General features: G+C 33.4%; 1 protein-coding gene across 3 annotated transcripts in view; it reads left to right on the forward strand.

Annotated features, from left to right (window-relative positions):
• Positions 1-22,771, forward strand: part of LOC106663794 (hemicentin-2) — a 653,163-nt gene that overhangs the window by 252,259 nt on the left and 378,133 nt on the right. The window lies entirely within an intron of this gene.

Genomic DNA, 22,771 nt, shown 5'->3' on the forward strand with positions numbered 1-22,771 from the left:
ATGTTTAATAAATTTCTGTAATCTGTAACGTATCTCATTTTAGAGGGTAAACTATTGTATGTCAACGGAATTGATGTTTTTTAATTAAAGACAGGTATTATTTTCGTTATTTTTACTTAATTTGGAAAAATAGTTTTTCTCTGTTAGAAAAAAGATTTTTAAGTGTGTAATTCGTATTGGTTAGTGTATAGAAACAATGAGTTTTTGTTTTCGAGATTAATCTGAAAATTACTTAAGGTTTTTAGTTGAGATGAAAAAAGTTAATGGCGCGAGAGGTATTCGAACCCACGACCTTAGGCTAGATACGCCGCTGCTCTACCACCTGAGCTATCGTGACCTTGATCCACTCGGACATCAACTCCCCATCTCAGTAGAGCAGCGGCGTATCTAGCCGAAGATCGTGGGTTCGAATCCTTCACGTGCCATTAACTTTTTTTCATCTCAACTAAAAGCCTTAATTAATTGTCATGTATTAATTGGTCAAGCGGACACGAAAGTAGTGAATTAATTAATCTGAAATTGAGAGGTATTACTTTCACAAAAGATCAATAAAACAACCATATAAGAGTCATTTCTTCAGGCTACTTACTATTAGAATAAATTTCTTACCAATCATTTTTTAAAATTATGTTGTTGTTTTTTTCAGGTAATATTGCTGAATATGACTTTCCATCAAATAAATAAGCCAAAAACGTAAGTCCAAAGAAATTTAAGTTTATATGAGCAAATAAACAATATACTGTCGAAAGAAAAGTTTTGCCGATGGATTCAGTGGACATAAAGAAAAATCAATAGACTGCAAGAGACAATACTAGATTAAGAAGAAATTCAATAAAACTATATCCAAAGATTAGAAATCTAAACATAGAAATAATTTTTGATTGTTGCATTGAAAAATCATATCATACAGGATTTTAACAGAAACTTCCACGAAAAATCAATAAAGATATACATTTCGTATAAAATAGTAGACAGTTTATAATATATCGGTCATCACATTTATGAACGCTTGTTTTGAAATAGGATATCTATTTTTATTATCAAAACGAAACTACTTCATGTTTCATAATTATGTGCTTCTATTGTTAAAATGTCCAGAAAAAGGTGTAGTTTTTAAAAAATCAAAAAACAAATATTTGATTTTTTACCGCTAACAGTGATGTGATCTCCTAAGATAAAGCACATAATTATTCAGAAATCGTGAGATGCGGTCTGGTGTGATGTAGGTTTCAGAAAAACGTTTTCTTTATCGTGCCAACGTTTCGATCTTTATTGAAATCATCTTGTTTACATTTAACAAATACATTTAGGATATGGAAAAGTGAATTTATACAATGCAAAATATAGTTTTTATATTCAATCAAAGTATTTCTACTCACTACAAGTGTTTGTCTTCTGTGTAATTGTGCCATTCATGCACACACAACACGACACGCAAGAATGGCACAATTACACAGAAAAGAAAAATTGTAGTGTGTAGAAATACTTTGATTGAATATAAAAAATATATTTTGCATTGTATAAATTCACTTTTCCATATCCTAAATGTATTTGTTAAATGTAAACAATGTTTGTAAATCTCTGGCCCTGAAGATGATCTCAATAAAGATCGAAACGTTGGCACGATAAAGAAAATGTTTTTCTGATACCTACATCACACCAGACCGCATCTCACGATTTCTGAATAATTATCGGTCACTAACCACCACACATAAAGCACGTAATTATAGTAAACATAGATGTGAGCAATGGTATAGTTACAAAAACGTCATTAATATATTATCTTACAATTGTTTTTTCTTAAATTAAATAAAAGTAGAACTGGAGTAAGAAAAATGTACGGCACGTTGTTTCTACACAGAGCCAACCCCTCTTGATTCATGGAGATACGTGTGCTTTGGCATGCAGAAGCCATTGTATTTTGCCCATTGTCCTGGACGGATTCCCTTCATAACTCCCTTTCTCATGCAAATATATTATTATCAATTGATTACAAGCATTTCCAATTCCGGTAATTAGTCAGCACACTGTTTTGTACGGGTACATATTTCCGATATGTGGGGTGACCCCAATAGAAATTCGTGTTAATATTCAACATGTATATTTCCCGCAAAAAACTATATTTTTTAAATGTATAACGCTGAAAAAACATCGGGGCGTACTAAGGCACATAATGATTACAAAATTATTTCAATTATTTTCTGTTTTTTATTAAAGTTGAAATTTATTTTTATGTCGTAAACCGACAAAACGGTTTAGGAACCTGTTTACAATTCAAATAATTAATTTGTCCCATTTAAAATAGGTACGAAAAAGTTCATTAGCTAAATTGCTTAAATCCCCTTTCCTAAATTAAAAAAACACATCATTGTTCCCTGTAGAGAAAGTGACACTCTGTAAACACTTTTTAAAACAATAAATGAACTGACTTTTTCCTCATTCTAATTAATTAATCTTAATTAATCAAAATAAATTAAAACTAACATCAGAACAAAAAAAATTTAAAAGGGTAGTGTGAAAGTACATAGTTCATTTTTTTCCAAAAGCACTACTGAGTTTTTGATGAGATTACAATCGTTCATTCATAGATAGAATAGCCACTATGGGTTCAAATTAGGATTGGATGCTTCATGATAGTTAGCAAGGATTGCTTGGACGAAATGGAGAATCCTCTAGTATCCCCGAGGTGTTGGGCAAAGGTATCATTGCAACCCCAACTACAACCCACCCCGAGGGGATTGTCCAACCCATCGCCTGTCGAAAGCTCAAACTTACTTCGTTAAATCACGAAAAGCGTAATTTGTTCAATCTCGCATTAAGAAGGATTCCTTTTTTACATTATCTATAGACATAGTTTAATTAATGTAATCAAAACATTATTTTAAACCGCAAAACTTTGAAATAATTTTAAAGATAAGTAAAGGCCAAAAGTACGGCAAAACTAATTCAGCTTTCGTGACAAAGGTTTATCAGTAGAATATAATTTACATGACACAATTTACAGTATTATTCTCTGGTGCGTTTGATATAATATACATAGGCTAATAAAGCTGCCGATCTAGTCTGTTTGTTTTAGTCATATTTAGCAAATTTCCAACAATGACAATCTAATTTCGCGTTTGTAAAATTATATTTCAACACAATACACTCCCCATTATCAACATGTTTATAATTGAATCATAACTGTATCAGCTAGTATAATTTTCCAAGGACCACAAAAAGCGACAAATGTTTGAAAATACTACGATTAATTAAGGTTTTTAGTTGAGATAAAAAAGTCAATGGCACGAGCGGGATTTTATGCGGTTGAGATGGGAAGTTGGTGTCCGAGTGGATCGAGGTCACGATAGCTCAAGTAGGATAGCAGCGGCGTATGAAGCCAAAGATCGTGGGTTCGAATCCCGCTCGTGCCATTGACTTTTTTATCTCAAGTAAAAACCTTAATTAATTGTAATATATTAATTGGTCTAGCCGACCACGAAATTAGTGAGTTGAAAATACATTGGACTTTTTTTTACAAAGACCGCCTTTATAAACATGAGATTATAAAAGTCTCGTTTTAATTAAATCAACTTTACATTTATTGTCAAAAAAGTTAGGTATTTATTGCCCTTGAATTTTCTGTATTCATATGTTAACCTTGCGCTGAGTTATGTTGTAATTTTTAATTTTTTCTAATTTTTGAACCGCATCATTTACACAGACTGTTTATTTATTTCTTCCTATTATTTTGACGAAAAGTTAGAGCTCACCAACTAATAACAGAAGATCCAAAGTTTGAAACAATATTGACAATTTAGCTCCAGGTTGTATCGGTTCGACGACCAACGACCACACAAACGAAGAAAACTTCAAGATTTGTTTACTGTTCTAATATGGGCTTTCAATTTAAATTAATAACTTTTAGGAATCTTGCTTAATGCGTCCATAACGAATCAATATAACATGTCTAAAATATTTTCAATTTTATTAAATTAGATGTAATTAAATTAGTAACTTTTCTAAGATATTCTAAATGGAGTAAAATATCATTTTATTAATATTGTTTCTTTGCTTTACTTATTGCAACTTATTGCATTACCTATTTAGCCATAATGTAACAGGGACCGACGACAAACGGTCCCCCGAGACCGCCCATCTAGGACGATCCCTGCAAATTTATAACATTAACAGAGTAATCAAACCTACTGCTTGATACGTTCCTGCTTAAATTTCGCCTAAACTACACGTTAATTTTTTTAAGTTATTTCTAAATTTAAAATTCGTTTAAATTTATGTGTACATGATACATGAGACATGTATATTTTTGCCCAAATCTGTAGGAAAATTCTTGAGACAAAAATCATGGGAAAAAGGGTGGCATTGTGTTGGGTGAAAGGGCACGCAGGCTTATGGCAAAATGAAAAGGTGGACGCACTTGCAAAGGAGACTGCAACATCAGGTCCAACCCTTGACATTAAAATTCCTAAAGATGACGGGAAAAACATTTTGGAAAAGTTTTTTCGAAATCTGTGGCAAGAAAAATACAACGCATCAAATGTTGGCAATTATTACAGGTCACTGTTCCCTGAGCTCAAGAAAAAAAACCATGGCTTTCGGAAGGCGATAACCCAGAAGGAATGTCAAAGGAGTTCTATTCTACTATTTTTAGACTGAAGACAAATCATGGCCTATGGGGTAGCTACAAGAAGAGAATCGGTTTGGCATCGTCTCCGAACTGCCCCACTTGCGATTGCCTTTCAAATCCTTCCCACACAAATTTTGAGTGGACAGCATATGAAAATGAAAGAGACAAACTGCTAAAAAATCTGAGCAAAGTCCCAAACATTTCAAAGCCAATAAACTTAGAATCTGTCCTAATAAGCAACAATCCATCAGCTTTCAACATAATCTAGGGATTTCTAAAGTCGATAAACGTTTCTTTTTGATTATCTTCAAGCATGAAAATTTAGAAGATGAGAAGATGATGGAGCTGAATGAGTGTTGCGGGCGCGCGGCGGGGACCTGGCCCTGGTCGGCCGATCACGCTCGACAGTAAAATGAAAATAAAAAATTTCATGGGTAATAAGCCAGCGTAAACCAAAAAAAAGTTTCGTTTCGTTTTATCATTAACTGATCCTTTCGAGTTGGATACCTTTTTCACTGTTATCGTTACAATTTTGTAGTAGTATGGGTCACACCTACATTTACTTTATACAATTCCTATATTGGACAGATAATGGAGTATTCTGTTGTGATGAAACCTTAGTCAGTATATTGAGGTAAAAAACAACCGGGGTCTATTAATATTGGAGGACCAAGGCTTCAGTTGGAGTTTAGGTTTTATGCCAGCGTAAAAAAAGTCCTTTCATACGGTATGATACCTGGCCCAAAATATTGTTCTTTTTGATTGAAGACAAAACACTTCCTTCACCAGTATATCTACTTCCATTATTTGTTAATACTATGTCCTCTCACCCAGGTAAAGTATTGGTGTATTCCTAAGACATTTCATGGCTAATTGTCTCGATTTCAAGAATTATTAGTTCGTATTTATTTGTTTTCGTTTCTTGATATTCTTGAGGGGCTTCTTTTATTGCGATTACTTCCACATAGAAGGCTGAAGTTCAGGTAGCCTCAGGACCATCTGATATTGAAACTTCAACAACTCTAGGGACTCTGTTACCCCCATAATGGCCAATTACAGTCACTTTCATTGGATGGTGGTTGTTCATATCAATCACGACCGACATATATTGGATTGTTTCACATAAAATGTCCGATTTTATAGTTTCAGGAATTCAGAGAGGATATAGCGGTTTTTTGTTTTTCCTTCCAATTGTTTACATATCATAATTAAGCAGTTATTAATCCTTCCCTTTTGTTTATAATTATGAGCACCCCAATCCATTACACACTTTTTAGTATACTTCCAAATATAGCCATGGAAACACGGGATTTTCATGTAATAATCCTTTATGAGTTTAAATTCAGTCATTCGGTAGCTGAGGTGTCAAGAAACATCGGTAACGCGTTCGGGTAAGGGAATGTAAAAGAACGGATCATTCGCCGTTGGTTTGCTATGTTTTTGGAAGGGAATACCGACTTGGAAAACGAGCTTCGCGGAAGACCTTCAACTTTAATGGACAACGATATCCTTAAGCTTCAGGCGGAAGAAAACCACTATCACAAAGTCCGAGTACTCGCAGTACAACTAAATTCAAGTGCAGCCACCGTGTCAAGGCAATTACAAGGCATAGGAAAAGTAAAAAGAAAGCTATGGGTTCATCATGAGCTCGCTGAGCGACAGCAGTTAAACCGTCTTGAGACTTGCGTTTCGTTGCACGCCAGGCAAAAAACCGAGCATTTTCTTTAAAGAATAAGCACTTGCGATAAAAAATGAATTGCATATGACAATATTGTTGGTAAGGGCAGTGGTTAAACATTGACAAAAGACCAGATCATATGGCAAAACCAAATTTACATCCCAAAAAATTGATGGGTGACTCTCATTTTTGTCTAAAGGTGAGATCATTACCTAAACATCCTACCACAAGGAAATTGACGAAATGTATAAAAAATTACTCAAAAAACATTGGTAAATCGGAAAAGACTTGTACTCTTCCACGACAACACCAGGCCTCATGTTTCAAAACATACCGAAAACAAATATAAACAGCTTGGCTACGAAGTTCGTCAACATCTATATTGTCCGTAACAGATTTTCACCTGTTAAGGAATTTAGAAAACTTCGTCAAAGGAAAACTTTCTGAAAATGATGTTCAAATCCAAAAAGCCTTTTCCGGATTTGTTTCATTTCAAAGCTCAGCATTCTTCAGTTCCAGCATAAAAGGTTGGTCACGTGTTAGGAAAAATGTGTAGAAAATAAATGTAAATATTTCGAATAAAATTATTTTGTTTTTACATAGCAATTTTAATAAAAATACTGTACCATGGAAAGGGATATTTCATGTGAAACAACCCAATAAATGTGCATAGAATATACGTGCCTATGTATATTATACAATTGTAAATAAAAGCAAGTTTTGGTTGTTGTCTTTTGGACGCAGCTGTAAATTAAATAAGTAACGGAAATCGTGAGATCGGTTTGGTGTGACGTTGGTTTCAGAAAAACATTTTCTTTATCGTGCCAACGTTTCGGTCTTTATTGAGATCATCTTCATGACTCAAAACGTTTGTTTTCTGCGTAGATGTGTCGTGTTGAGAGTGCCCAACAGGTGATTGTTTGTTGATTAAGTCGTTCAATTTTTTGGTGTGTTTGTTTTTAATTTGGTCAAAGTGGAAATCGTATGCATTTTTTAATGTTTGTAAAAAAAAATTTAAAATGTCTGTAGGTATTATGTTGCCGGCACTAAGCTTTAATTGGTGTAATTTTTGTGTTAATATCATAATGTTTTTGATGCTCGTGGAGATTTCTATGTTTTAAATGTTTCTTTTGAAATGTATTGTGGCTTTATTTATATCGTTAATTCTGGTATTGGGTTGTGTTAGTGTAGCATTTGTGAAATTAAAATTGTTTTTGATGTGAGTAGGAAATACCTTGTGTTGTCTGCATTTCAACAAAAAGGTGCTCTGATTGATAGACGATGCGACTTTCTTCTCATTGTTGGCGATGTCCTTCAGAATACTTTTTGCTTAGTGTCCACATGTAGTTGAACTTTGCTCACAGAATCCCATGTTCTTCGATCTTCTGGTGTAGAAATGTGTGGTGATTAGTGACCGTTACTATATGAGTATTCCTTTTCATAACCTTTTCTGTATCGTGCCAACGTTTCGATCTTTATTGAGATCATCTTCAGGGCTCAAAGTGTTTGTTTTCTGCGTAATTGTGCCATTCTTGCATCTTCTCTGTCACAGCACTCTCAACACGACACGCAAGAATGGCACAATTACTCAGAAAACAAACACTTTGAGCCCTGAAGATGATCTCAATAAAGATCGAAACGTTGGCACGATAAAGAAAAGGTTTTTCTGAAACCTACGTTACACCATATCGCATCTCACCGTTTCCTAATAATCATAGACTAACTGCCACTAATTACCACATAAATAATTAAATGAAAGAGAAAAAAAGAAATAATGAGTGGATATAGGCAGGGTTTTAAAAAACAAAAGGTATTAAAAAATTAATTGCTTAACTGTAATTTACTTATTTCATAGTCCCCAAAGAATATTCGCGTAATAAATAGTTGTCTGCATATTTGCGCCTTTGGGTGGGTAAATATTTAGCGACGTTTAAACTACCCGCACGACTGGCCGGTATTGCGTAACTGTATAACCGCAACGCCTTGTTTTATTCCTGATTTACCATTTGGATACTATAAAAACTAATTATTTTAAATTGAATGGAAGTGAATACAGGAACTCAGTTAATAATTCATAACAATATTATAAAAAAATAAATTACGTAACATTCTGGGAACAGTCTTATATAATTTTGATAAACTGTTTTATCATAACAATCAAAGTTTTAAAAATCTCTGAATGTGAAATATAAAGAAAAAGTGTATCGGTTGTGAGTATTGAATTATAAATTTATTAATGTCTCTTAAAATAATTTGTATTTATGAATTTGATATCGTTGTTATTCGCAATTTTTGGTGAATACTTCCAGCATTAGCATAGATTAAACTATTGTACGGTATATTTATCGATAATTACTTCAAATCTGGTTACCGAAAGAACGACAATGGGTTAGCAAATTACCGGACCTATTCGGAGATGGCAATCATTTTCTTTGTTCTCAACCGAGCCAGCAATTTCCGACTGGAAGGAGATTTCTTTGAAGGGAAAACAAAAGTGGCTCAAATGGAAACAAATCAATCAGCAGTAAATGCCACTTGAGATGGGAGACGGAAACAAGAGACGACGCTAAATGCCGGCTTCGGCTCAGCCCACACTGGACACAACTCACTTTCGGCTGCTAATTGACCCTCTCTCTTCTCGTCGCTTTGTTTGCCCGGCTGCGCGACAATAAAGTCCGCACATTCGTCTCGAATGGGTTATTTTAACGGTTCTTTTTGTACAATTTGACAAAAGGGAATCTGAAAATCAATTACGTAATAAAACGTTAAATAAATACAATTTTTTGTATTGCAAATACCTATCTTAATTAACTATGTTAAGTTTTGTAGACACTAGATTCCATGGGGCTACACAGGGGTTGGCGAGCGATACGAGCACGCAGCGGAGCCGCTGGTTTTATATTATCTTACTTTTGCAAATAAGTAAAACGTATTGCTGCCAAAAAAATAAGCTCAAAAATTTCCGCACCTCTCGATTTTTGCCAGAACATATAACATGTACACTACTCCAACGCATCATCGGCCAATATTATCTGTGCTTTTTTCTTTTAATTTGCATTGTATTTTAATCTCCATATGTCTCGTCTTCTTTGACAAAGCTACATATAATTGTCTACGTGTAAATATTTTGTTTTTTAAATTTATAATCAAAATTATTGTTTCAAACCTTTGTCCTTTTGATATATATATATGTTCATAGTAAATGCTAGATGGACTGGGAATTGTGACAGTTTTTCATTGTGGTATAAATATACTCTGACAGGCAAAAAATTCCCCCACTTGTAATATAGCTTGATTTGTATATATTTTTGTATATTAACCAAAATTTCAGCTTTTATTAACGTTTTATAATTGAGCCTTTATCTAAAAACAATGTAAATTGCTAAGGATATTGAAAAATATAAAAATAAATAAATAAAAAAAGACGAACAGATAAAATTTGTTTTAGATTTTTAATTAACATTTCCATATCGCGTATTTCCCCCTTTTGCCTCAATTACATCTTCAAGAGGCCTGAGCATACTTTCTACTAGTCTGGAATTGTCTCTTTTCTGGAGAATAATCACTAAGAGACCTTTCAAGATCGTGGAGTGTATCAAAATGTGATGGACGTGCTCAGGCTGTTGAGGTTATCCCATAAATATTCGATGGAGTTCAACTCTGGAGAACGGACTGGCCAAGCTAAGACCAGGATGTTATGCTGTTGAAGTATATTTATACTATGCAAGCGACATGTGAACGTGGATTAGAATAGGATTGGCGCTGATTGATCGAGGTTTCATCCACATAGCGAGTGGGCGTCATGAGATCCTCGCCGAAGAATAACCAACTCTGTACAACTCTCTATTGAAATTCCCTCCCCACACTGAGCTACATTAAAACGGTCGGCTCTGGAAAAAATTACCGGCTTCGTGCCTTTCATATCGTCTTTTCCACGCTTTTTCACGACCATCTGGAGATCGCAGAGAAAATCTACAGTCGTGTGTAAAAAATACAGCAGACCAGCCGGTGGTTGTGTACTCGAGCAATGCGAGCTATGCAACTCTGTGGGTTCTGGTCAATTCTGTTCCTCTTACGGGGCGAAAAGACCCTCAGTCCATACTGATTTAATCTTCTTCGAGTAGTGCGTTTAGAATTTTTGACACGTCAAATTTCCTGGAGCTGATGATTCGCTTGAACAGCAGTAAGGTGCCGGTTTCGCAAAATTATCAAAGTAAAAAACGGCCATCCTGTGGTTCTGTTACCCTACGGCGTCCAGAATAGTGCCTTCTATGGTAGGACACAGTTTCTATAAAACGTCTAACAGCGTCTAGCAGTGTTTCATAGCGAACCTGGATTTCAATAGCCGCATACCTGATAGAACGTCATCATCATCAATAATCAATAAGAATCAATAAGAGCCATACCACGCGCAACATCTTCAGCGCTAAGTGGCATTTTTAAGTTTAAAAATTGAGATTAATAAAACGAATTAAAAATTAAACAGTTTATTGTTTAGGAATTCAAATGAGACTGAATTAACATTAATTTCCGTAAAAAGTAGACATTGAAAAATCCCTTATCCCTGTATTGAATTAACGATTAAGGGTAATTACCTCTAATTGATATTCCAAATGTAAAACATAGCATAAACAAATATTTATTGGTTAAAACAATGAGACAAATTCAAGCGCATTTCTTTTATCGAGAAAATGAAAAAAAATCAGTTGGGTAAAAGTTTTTGCATGTCAGTGTGTATTAAAAAAATATGGACAATATTTCCTTTTTATTGCCAGTTAATGTTTCGCATAGTAGTATAGTATCGTCCTATCAATCTTTCTTTCCATCAAACGGGTTTCCCTTTCATAAACCGTCTACTATGTATAAGTTCCCCAATAGCATAACTATGCATCCTGCTTTTAAGTGCTGTTCTACTGTAGGCAACCCACAGGTGTAATTGATTGTAAATATTCAATGGGATACTGTAAACTTACTGTTTCATTGTCGGCTTTGTCTCCAGATAGTAATACAGGATGTTCTATGGAAACATTTCAACATTTTTCCCCTGTAGGGGTAATAAAATTATTGATATTTTTCATCTCATCACTTCTAGCTGCTAATATAGCCCTATTGCATTTCTTCATCGGATAATTAAATCTAATGTGTAAAACTCTTCAATTAAATTATGTCATAACATTTCTTCGGGTATTTCAAGTTTTTATGATAAGTGTGTAGAGATTAGTGACGTTAATCGATAATTATTCAGATATCGTGAGATGCGGTCTGGTGCGATGTAGGTTTCAGAAAGACGTTTTCTTTATCGTGCCAACGTTTCGATCTTTATTGAGATCATCTTCAGGGTCTGGGATTTACAAACATTGTTTACATTGTCTTTTCTATACCGACTTTCTTCGCCACCCCTTCAAAATCCAACATATATAAACATGAAACAGCAAAATCTCACTGGCACTCTCAACACGACACGCAAGAATGGCACAATTACACAGAAGACAAACACATTGAGTGAGTAGAAATACTTTGATTGAATATAGAATATATTTTACATTGTATAAATTCACTTTTCCACATCCTAAATGTATTTGTTAATTGTAAACAATGTTTGTAAATCCCAGGCCCTGAAGATGATCTCAATAAAGATTGAAACTTTGGCACGATAATGAAAATTTCTTTCTGAAACCTACATCACACCAGATCGCACCTCACGATATCTCAATAATTTCTTTATGATAACAATTCGGCTAACGAATAACCAATCTGAGAATTCAATGCTTTCAAAGGTTCAAGAATTCTTCATCCGCACGCATATTCTAGAACAATTTGAATTGCTGTAGGGTATTCCATAGTACACTATTTTTTATATATGCATCATAAATTGGTCTCCTCCTCATTTTTTATGGCTGGTAAAACCTGTCGAAATTCACCACCCAGTATAAAAATTATCCTAGTAAATTCATGACCGTCGTTAAAAACATCCCTAAATGTTCTATTTAGGCTCATACATTTTAAGAAAGCATCGACGCTTACTCTCTGATTAAAATGTCTGTTGTTGGAGTGCTTGTTTCATTTTACGTGACCAGTTCAGTCTGACGCGGTCTTCAACCTAATTTACCGGTAACCAGAATGCTTTATGTCCTGTCCATCCATATGATAAAAGAAATAGCGTTATTCTTGTCCAAGCAATAGTTGCAACATTTTTGCCCAAACATCTGCAGAAATGCATCAGGTGTTTAATAAAAATATGTACCGCCACCTCCACGTCCGTCAACAAGAAAATATGTTGATGGGTACTGATTTCTCCAGTCAATTTAATGTTATCAAAAACTTAAGGCCTGATTTATTCATTTTTGCAAATATTTGTTCATAAATGTCTTCATGATCATAAAGCTGTAGATCTTGGTCGATTGCAATTTCTTTCATGACTTTCGAGTCATCAGTCTTTTCAAAAATGCCGTTTTGTTTTATGACCATTCCTTCGTTTTCAAACAAATCTGAAATGATGAAGTGCTTCATTAGCGTGTTCGCTTAATAATATTGTTTCCACTCGGAAAAACCGAGATTTTGAAGCTAACGCTTTCCATAAAATCCTCCCGTCCGTAAATGCACGACGAAAATGCTCTAAAGAGACGGTTGCCGTCCGCAGTTACATCAATTTTAGTCAGGCTTAGCCAGGAAAAGGGCTTATTATAACAGCTTAAGTTTAGCCCTAAAAAGGTTGATGGGAATTTGATTTGGACATGTTGTCAGTCAAACGCGTAATGAAATATTGAATATCTATTTTCTCGAAAATACAGAAAGAGAGAGATGGAAGTGATAAGCCTCACTTATCACAACCTTATGAAAAAACCTTCCATAGCATCGTGAATTGTAATCCGCTTTTAGCGATTTTATTTTACTCCATTGGTCTTAAATTGCTGTTTAATATGTAAGAAAGATGGAGTCCTAACAGAAAATCTCACAATTTTAATCCAAACAAAAAATTAATCTATTAATTCTGGGTTATGGAAAGTACTATTGGCAATTGTAGTTCACAAATTTCAAATTAGGCTTATTTTGTTGAAAAAATGTACCTCTTTCCAACGGTGTACAATAACTAAGTAAAGTTTAAACTGAAAAAATAATGAGAGAATGAAAACTTTGACAAAACATCTCTTGCAATTATTTTTTTTTTATGTAAGGTTTTGGTTGGAATGAAAAACTTAGTATCACGAGCGGGATTCGATCCCACGACCTTCGGCTCAATTCGCCGCTCTCTAACCACTTGAGCTATCGTGACACTAACTTATTCATTTCAACAAAAGGTTACATAAAATGATTAATTAATTGAAAGAAGTAATTTAATCAATAGACCTCTAAATATAATGGATTACGTATACGGTCCACCTATATTTTCTCCTTTCACGCCATTAAATCGTATAGATCCTTCTCTCCATTAGACGTCAGGGAAAAATGTGTTAATATAGAACGATATGGATTTGTACATAAATTCATATAATTTTTTATTATGCAGTATTCTCGTCCTTTTAGTATGTTTTTATTTGTAAAAAAAATTCATGTTGGTTTGTAACAGGGGATTTGGAATTGAAAAAGACATATGGAAAATGAAATTTAAAAAAAAGTGAATTATTAAAAATTAAAAAAATACGTACTGACAATAAAAGTAACACTATTTCATGAACTAATAGTAAGTAAACTTCTTAATTAAACATAAGGAAACCCGACAAGTTATTAATAATAAATATTTACTTAACACCACTCAATGACAGTCATTAAATTTTACTCAGAAACCACTATTATGGAATTGAAATATATTTAAGCCAATCACGGTCTGTTAAGGTTTCAGATTCTTGAATATGTACAGCTATTAATTATGAAGTTAGCGATAAGTTACTGGAGTTGGGCCAATTCAATTTTTCCTTAGTGTAGAATTCCTGATGGAAAGATATGCACCAAAGAAAAAGAATCTTCGTGTTCTAAGCGCGAAAATCATCGTTATCTTTGCAAAGATTATACAAAATGTATAGATATCAACTTTAAATCAGTTGGTTTACAGTTTGAAGACTGTTCCTTACTGAAGATGTATCAATGCCAAAACTTGTTTGAGTAACATCAAAAATCGCGAGTGCGACGTACGGACCTTTAACCAGTGTCAGTTCAATTCTCGGACTCGGTGGTACACCACCATCTAATTTAACTGGGAATAATCAAAAGCCTGACGTAATGGGGAAATGATACGAATTTTACTGATTTTGGTAGTGAAATCAATTGCACACATTCCCAGGTAACCAACGAGCCAACAATAAATGTTATTACCTGACGGCAGCTACGCGAATAATTATAAACATTCTCACGTAAATAAATGAGTTTAAATTGAATTGTAATATGGTAATTAGGGGACTCCAAAGCACAACGTAGTTGTTCTTAAGTTTTTATTCTTGACTGACTACTTGAAGAGTATAGATTCAACCTGTATCAAGCTAACCTAACATCATCCGTCAATGATAAAAATTTAAGCAAAAGTTTTATAATTTTCATGAAGACAACAATCCGTGTGTAGACCACCAAGCATAAGCTATTAATTAATTAAATAACAATGTATAGAGATTAAAATATGTTTAAAGAAACAGCTACGACTTGTAGAATGTTGAACATTGAACAGAAAAATATTGTTTTGATCAAATGTTGAGGTGAAAACGTGGAGATTTGAGGAGAAGGTCTTCAAATCGGGAAATGTAAATTTTTATACAAGTAAGATTAATGATTATTTTCAGATGCGGTCGGGTGTGACGTTAGAAAAACATTTTTTTTATCGTACCAACGTTTCGATCTTTATTGAGATCATCTTCAGGGCCTGGGATTTATAAACATTGTTTAAATTATACAAACACATGTAAGATGTGAAAAAATTAATTTATACAAGTATAGAAATTTTAGGCTCTATCAAATTATTTGTACTCAATCAAATTGTTTGTTTTCTGTGTAAATGTGTCATTACTGTTGGTCGTGTTGAAAATGTCAGTGAGATATTAATGTTTTTTGTTTATATACCTTGGATTTAGAAGGTGTGGGGGAAGGATGTAGGGATAGATATCCAGTTTTGTATGAGAACTTAGCTTCTCATAGGTGAAAGAAACCAACAATGAGAAAAATGGGTAATGGTTTGCCTGATTAGCCTTTAGTATTGTATTATTAAGATCAATTATAAATAAAAGACAATCACAAATAATAAAAGGTACATTGTGATAAAAAATATGAGTACAAAAAATATGATCGATATTTTATTAAACAATTAGGTAACAAAATGACAATATAAATATTAAATTTTTCTTTACATATTTATCTGGTTTTTACACGTTCATAAATATTATTGTGGTTTTGTTTATTGTATCATTTCTAAATTTTTATAACGTTTTATGAACATTAAACGCAATGTTAATATTTTTAAATTCACAACTACTTTTCATTAAACGCCAACCTTTCGGTGGCGTTAATTTTCAAAAATTTAAGCGTATTTAAGCTGAAGTTAGCTGGGTCACTAAGAGAATATTTAATTAGTTGTCCAAACTCTTTCCGTGAAAATCCGTCCCAATGCTTCCGATGATCAAAGAGAATAATTAGTGCTGAATTATTTTGTTTGAATCAACCTTTTAAACTATGTATAAATATTTATTTTTTAAATTATTTTTACCGAAAGTGATGTTGTTATATTTTTCAAAAGTTTAAAGAAAAACGTGCAAGTAATTTTTATATACGGTTGTAATGAATTTATGGAAAGGACTTTTACACGTTGCAAAGAGTAATCTCTATGCTTTAAAAAAATTGAGGGTTGGTCAAAATGTTTTTGGTAAGCTTTATTTTTTTGCGCTCTCTTGAATGGTCTAGTAACCTACAGATTTTAAATTTAAATGTTATTTAAATTATTATTTTCTGTTTAAAATTGTTACAGACATAATGTTCAAATGTCTCTAAATGTTCTGATTTTGAAGTTTAAACGTTTTGCACACGGTTTTCTGAGTTGGACGAAGATGTCCTAAGTGGTGAAGGCTGTTTGTCTGCCCAATTTTGGTCAGTACTTCTCAATCAACTGACACCCTCTCAGTATCAGAGGGCGAGTTGGGAAAGGGTTGACCGGCCAGTATTGATGTTCATCACACAGTCTTCCATCCAAAAGCCACTTAGTCTTTGTGTACAGTGCTTTGGTCAACTGGCACAGCACACTAATTCCTCCGGGTCGGCAAAGGTGAAACCTCTTACTAATCGATACAAAGATTTCAAACACATTTCACTCTCAATCGTTACTTCAGAGCTAAAAGCTCACAAACGTTGATATATTTGAATATTTATTTTATTTTCCGAAGAGTAAATTGTTACTAAACAACTAACATACAGCATTGTTATTTTTAATAATCTACAAAATAGTAATAAAAAGTAGGGTTGGGTTGAGGTGGGAATTTGGTGTCCGGGTTATCGAAGTCGCGATAGCTCAAGTGGTAGAGCAGCGGCGTATTTAGCCGAAGGTCGTGAGTTCGAATCCCACTCGGGACACTGACTTTTTTTATCTCAACCAAGATCTTACATAAAGATTAATTAATTGAAAAATGTTATTTAGTCAATCAGACCATAAAATCTAAGGAATTTATTAAATAAGTAGGTAGAATAAAAAATATTAATACAAATTTCTCCGATATAATTAGGTAGAGCTATTTACTGTTTTAAAAAGATCAAAAAATATGACATATTTAAAAAAAAATTATGCTTTCGTTTTAATAAAAACAATGAATTCAAAAATTGAATTTTATAGTACTACGAAGAGTATCAAGAAGGTACATCTACTTTACTAAAAGCTCTTTCTCACGATTCAATTTTTGCTCAAAAAACGTTTATCATTTGTATGAAAATAAAGCTGACTGCAGTCGACAGCTTTTGAAACGAAGTAACTAAACAAGCGTTCGGTACAAAGAGAAGTGCATCTTTGATTTTTCATTGCGTTGTTTTGCAGTTTTGCATTTTTTTAAATAAACAAAAGCATGATTAGTACAGGATTTAACAAAGAATAAAGTAGCACGTTTCGCATTATTGACTGCCAGCTGTTGTTTGCTTCCGTGCACCAACAACAGCGCAATATTTGCCGCCGCGTCACCGACGAATTTGAAGCACGGTGTTGGCAATGATAAACGACTCCCTCTTCTATTCACTAAAATGATGACTTTTCACTCACATGCTCGCACACAAAATATTACACGGATGTAATTTTTTTGTGTTTGAGTGCGCGTGAATAGATATATTTATCTTAATACAAAGTTCGCTTAAGAACTTTTGAGATGGGCATAATTGCTTAGATCAACTAGAAACTTATTGTAAATTGAAAGGTGACAATCTAGGAAAACAACATTCTAGTTTACTAAAACATCTAAATATCAAATTGAGAATATTAACCAAATTTACATTGCTGACTTACCTAAGCAGTAATATTATGGCATTCATTTATAGTTAATTCCTCTTATGGTCATCAAATTTTTTTAAATTTGTTAATTAATGTATAATCATTATTTCTCACCTTAGAAAACATTTTTAACATTCAAGAGAAAATTATGAATAATAAAATGAGCGTAATTAGTAAGGCAATTATGAAAGATAATTCATTTGCATAAATCAACAGGTTTATTTGTTGATATTTAAAATTGTTCTTGATTTACTAAAAACTGAATTAATTAGTTAAATGTTTTAAAGATGGTTTAGAAATCGATTATGGAACAACTGTGCCCTTTGTTTGTATTTTGTTTTATAACATTTTGAAAGGGCATTAGTAATCCATTAATCCACTTTCACTTTTTCCCTGGAAGATAGAGAGGTGTTATTATTTTTATGTTAACTAAACACGTATGATAAGATTTCATAAACAAACATTGTTAATCAATTTGACACTATATTAAATTTAAGACCCTCACAGACATATCATGTTCTGAAATAATTTAGTGTCTTAAAAAAATCTTTTTGGTATGAAAGAAAATCCATTGAGGTTATCAAAGAAAAAATTCCTCTTTTTCGTTCATGGTAAATATATGACAATTTTTCTGATAATATTTTTCGTATATTTAAAAATAAAGATTTATTTGATAAACAATCATTGCTAACTTATGTATATAAAAATATTATATTTCTGGATAATACATTTCATTAAGAATTAATTATTTTCTACTATTCAATATTGAATAGTATATTGAAGAAGGGAAACTACAACTACCCTGTTTGAACTAGAGTTCCTTAAAGGTAGTGCACTAATCAAAGGTTAGAAATTAATCTTTAAGTAAGGTATTGGTTGAGATAAAAAAAGTCAGTGTCACGAGCGGTATTCGAACCCACGACCTTCGGCTAAATACTCCGCTGCTCTACCACTTCATCTATCGTGACTTCACTTGAGCTGCGGCGTATTTAGCCGAAGGTCGTGGGTTCGAATCCCGCTAGCGACACTGACTTTTTTATCTCAACCAATACCTTACTTATAGAATAATTAATTGAAAAAAATTTATTTGGTCAATCAGACTACGAAATGACGTTTAGAAATTAAATGGCTCTATACCGCAATTCATCATTTAGGTCGCAGAGGAAGAAAAGGGAGACTTTAGTCACAAGTGACCCAGAAAAAATAATAGTACTATTGCTTATTAAGTATTATATACCGTAGAATGGTAAGTTTTGTCTATAGTACTATGTTTATCTATATATTTTAATAGAGTGATTAATTAAAATTACGAATTGCAAACGGAAAACACAAATATTTTCCTCGTGCTGAAAATAGCTCACCTTGAATGTAGAAAATTTGTTGCTTTCTACACTGCTCAAAAATGAATAGGGATAGTTTTAATTTATTATTATTCTTATCTTTGAATAGTAAAATTTATAAATATTTAAAATTGTCCAACTTAAAAATTCTACTTACATCAGAATTGAAGGATGTTGCGCCTAAAATCGATATCATTTTTAATATTCATAAAAAAAATCATTGAAATATTTATCAAAGTAAGAAAACAGTCTTCTTTTCCAAAATTACAACCTATCGCTGTTAATTAATAGCAAATTGTACGCCTATTAAATTCACGTATTGTTAATTGATAATGTGGGGTGGGGAGCACATAGAGTTGAGAAAAATTAATTGAGGCCTCCTCCAGCGAGGTAGGTGATTAAGTCGTAATTCTATCTGGAGCTTGGCCGTTTATTGGACAAAGACAAACAGTGGGGGCGTGAGTAGGACCACCTGAGCACGGAATATCTGATAACAAACAAGAGCTTAATATACCTACACAAATCCTCTCCCCCTTTCTCTGCCTTCCATTGATAGTCTAAACTGAGGTTTGCTTTACATCCTCAAAATTAATTTGGTCAAGAGCTTATCAATCACTAGTCTTTTATGTTGCTAAAAGCGTTCGGTCGCTTTGGGTTCAAAGTAAATGTAAATTTTGTCTTATTACTATCATAAACGAAATTGATGTTAATCACCGGAGATTTTGAACTTTGGAAACTATTTAATCAATCACATCTACAGATGAAACAGATTACTAATCTGAATATTCATTTCATTTGTATTTAAAACATTTACTATATAAATTAATGTTTAATGTATACTTAAAGCAGAAAATAATATTAACTTAAATAAGGAGAGAATTTGACCAATTTTTCACACATCACAAGACGATACAAATTTCATAGTTGACTTAGTTGTAGTTAGCATAAAACACCAATGAATATAAATTTTAATTTAAACAGAAACCAACAGTTTTAATATAAAAATATATTTTTAATCGTGAGATTTTCTCTTGAGATTTGCAGGATTGTGTAGATGGACTGGTCCGATCTTCTTGGCCAGTCAAATAGGTTTCGATTCTTCGCCATTTACTTGATGGGCTTTTTAAAGCAAAGATAGATAATGAAGGCTTAAATATATATGTCAAACCAAAATGTAACAGTTCTTTCAACGGCCGACAAATTACCTGTCATCATCATCCTTCAATTATTTTCTTTCCTTCCTCGCGTTTTGTCCTTCTAATTCTTTTCATGCTTCCACATAACGGTGATGTAATATCTCTCTTTTCTCCGTCTCTGTTTCGTTTATCCTATTACTAGCCTCACTATACCTCAGGTTCCGTCAATTGAGGATAAAATACAAAAACAAAATAAACAAAACATGATTAATATTCTCTATAGCCTAGAGAACTCAATATTGCTTATTATTTCACTCACACAGCCCAAAAGTACTCGTCATTCCTCGAGGATTTGTGGTTAATCCCTTATTTATGCTAATAAATTATATCCATACATACATTTACCCTATCCCAGAGTACTCGCCATTCCTAATATTCATCGGGGATTCTATTCACGCTAGTAAATTTAAATACATTTATACAGGGTGAATTGCTACTCGTGCTACAAACTTCTCCAGTAGATTCTTCACCCTAAAATGAACAAAAAAGTTCATATTGTCCATGGTCCGATTCTCAACCATTTCAGAGTAATTTCGCTTTTTATCGATTTTGAAAGATATCACGTCCTGGCGTCGGAAAATCGTGATATCTTTTAATCTAAACATTTCTCTTAAAATCTATAAGCACCGTTGAAATCCCCGTTAATTTTTAGAGAGAATCAAAATCATAATTCCATTGAAATTTTTTAATTTAATTTAATGCCCATTTAGTATGTAATGCTTAAGAAGTTTACAAACAGCTAGAAGGTCAAGGAAGAAAGACCCAAACGTTTTGCCACCTTCATCTTCTTATTGAAAAATTAACGGGGATTTCAACGGTGCTTATAGATTTTAAGAGAAATGTTTAGATTAAAAGATATCACGATTTTCCGACGCCAGGACGTGATATCTTTCAAAATCGATAAAAAGCGAAATTACTCTGAAATGGTTGAGAATCGGACCATGGTCAATATGAACTTTTTTGTTCATTTTAGGGTCAAGAATCTACTGGTGAAGTTTGTAGCACGAGTAGCAAGTCACTCTCAAACATTAGCAATCCTTGAACCACCATTTTTTCTCTTTTTGTCATCAACATCTTGGTCTCACAACCACTAAATAAGAAAATGACGAGTGCGTTGGAAGCGTTATTAAATCAGGTAGTTTTCCTCAAATTTGCTGCCTTCTGAGACTAAAATTAGAAACTCTGGATTACTTTATACACTTTCCGATTTACACAATTTTCCACTCTTTTTGTAGTTCTGGCTGAAATAAAACACAAAAAATTAGCCCAAACATTTTGCCACCGTCATCTTCTTATTGAAAAATTAACGGGAATTTCAACGGTGCTATTAGATTTTCAGAGAAATGTTTAGATTAAAAGATATCACGATTTTCCGACGCCAGGACGTGATATCTTTCAAAATCGATAAAAAGCGAAATTACTCTGAAATGGTTGAGAATCGGACCATGGACAATATGAACTTTTTTGTTCATTTTAGGGTGAAGAATCTACTGGAGAAGTTTGTAGCACGAGTAGCAATTCACCCTGTATATACATATATACAAGGTAGCTCCAATCGATTCACACTTCCAGATCTTATAGGAAATTGAACGCTGAGTAAAAAAGGCCCTATGAACCTGTGTCCGCAAGCCCTTCAGTTCCGAGCTACAGGCGAAAAACCATGAAAAACCACGTTTTTTGGCCTTATTCGTGAAATAGTTAGTAAACCGTTAGCCTGACCGTAAAACAGCTCAAAACGACATCTGTAGAGTATTATTTTCTACGTTGAATGAGATTAAAAACAGCCTGATCGACCGAAAATTTCATTTTTGGCGATTTTTCGAAGTTAGGAGGTGAAGGGGTACAAAAAATTCACCATTTCTGACATTTTTATCGAAAATTCACAACTTGAACTGTTTTGTGATTGGTACCCCCTATTGAATGAAATAACGTACGAAAAATCTGAACGGCATACCCATCAGAAAACAGAAACATTCGATTTGCGTGAAAAGCAGAAAATTAGCCAAAACTCGAATGTTTCATGAATCGACCTGGGGTTGGTGTAATATGATGGAGAAATCCATCACTAACAAACGAGGTTTGTAACGGAGAATTTTTTGATAGGGTGTTCAAGTTGTGAATTTTCGATAAAAATGTCAGAAATGAAATTTTTGACCTATCAGACTGGTTTTAATGTCATTCGACGCAAAAATTAATCCTCTACAAATGTTATTTCGAGCTGTTTAACGGTCAGGCTAACGGTTTACTAACAATTTCACGAATAAGGTCAAAAAACGTGGTTTTTCATGGTATTTTGCCTGTAGATCGGAATGAAGGGTTTCGGGACACTGGTTCATAGGAACGTTTTACCCAGAGTTTAATTTCCTATAAGATCTGGAGGTGTGGCTGAATCGATTGGGGCCACCCTGTGTGTATGTATGTATATATATGTATATAGCAATCATAATTGATCGTATTAATTATTTTAATAAATTATTCTTTTAATCTAAA

The sequence above is a fragment of the Cimex lectularius genome, unplaced genomic scaffold, assembly GCF_000648675.2.
Source record: "Cimex lectularius strain Harlan isolate CLEC.00 unplaced genomic scaffold, Clec_2.1 scaffold41, whole genome shotgun sequence".
Classification (NCBI taxonomy): Eukaryota; Metazoa; Arthropoda; class Insecta; order Hemiptera; family Cimicidae; genus Cimex; species Cimex lectularius.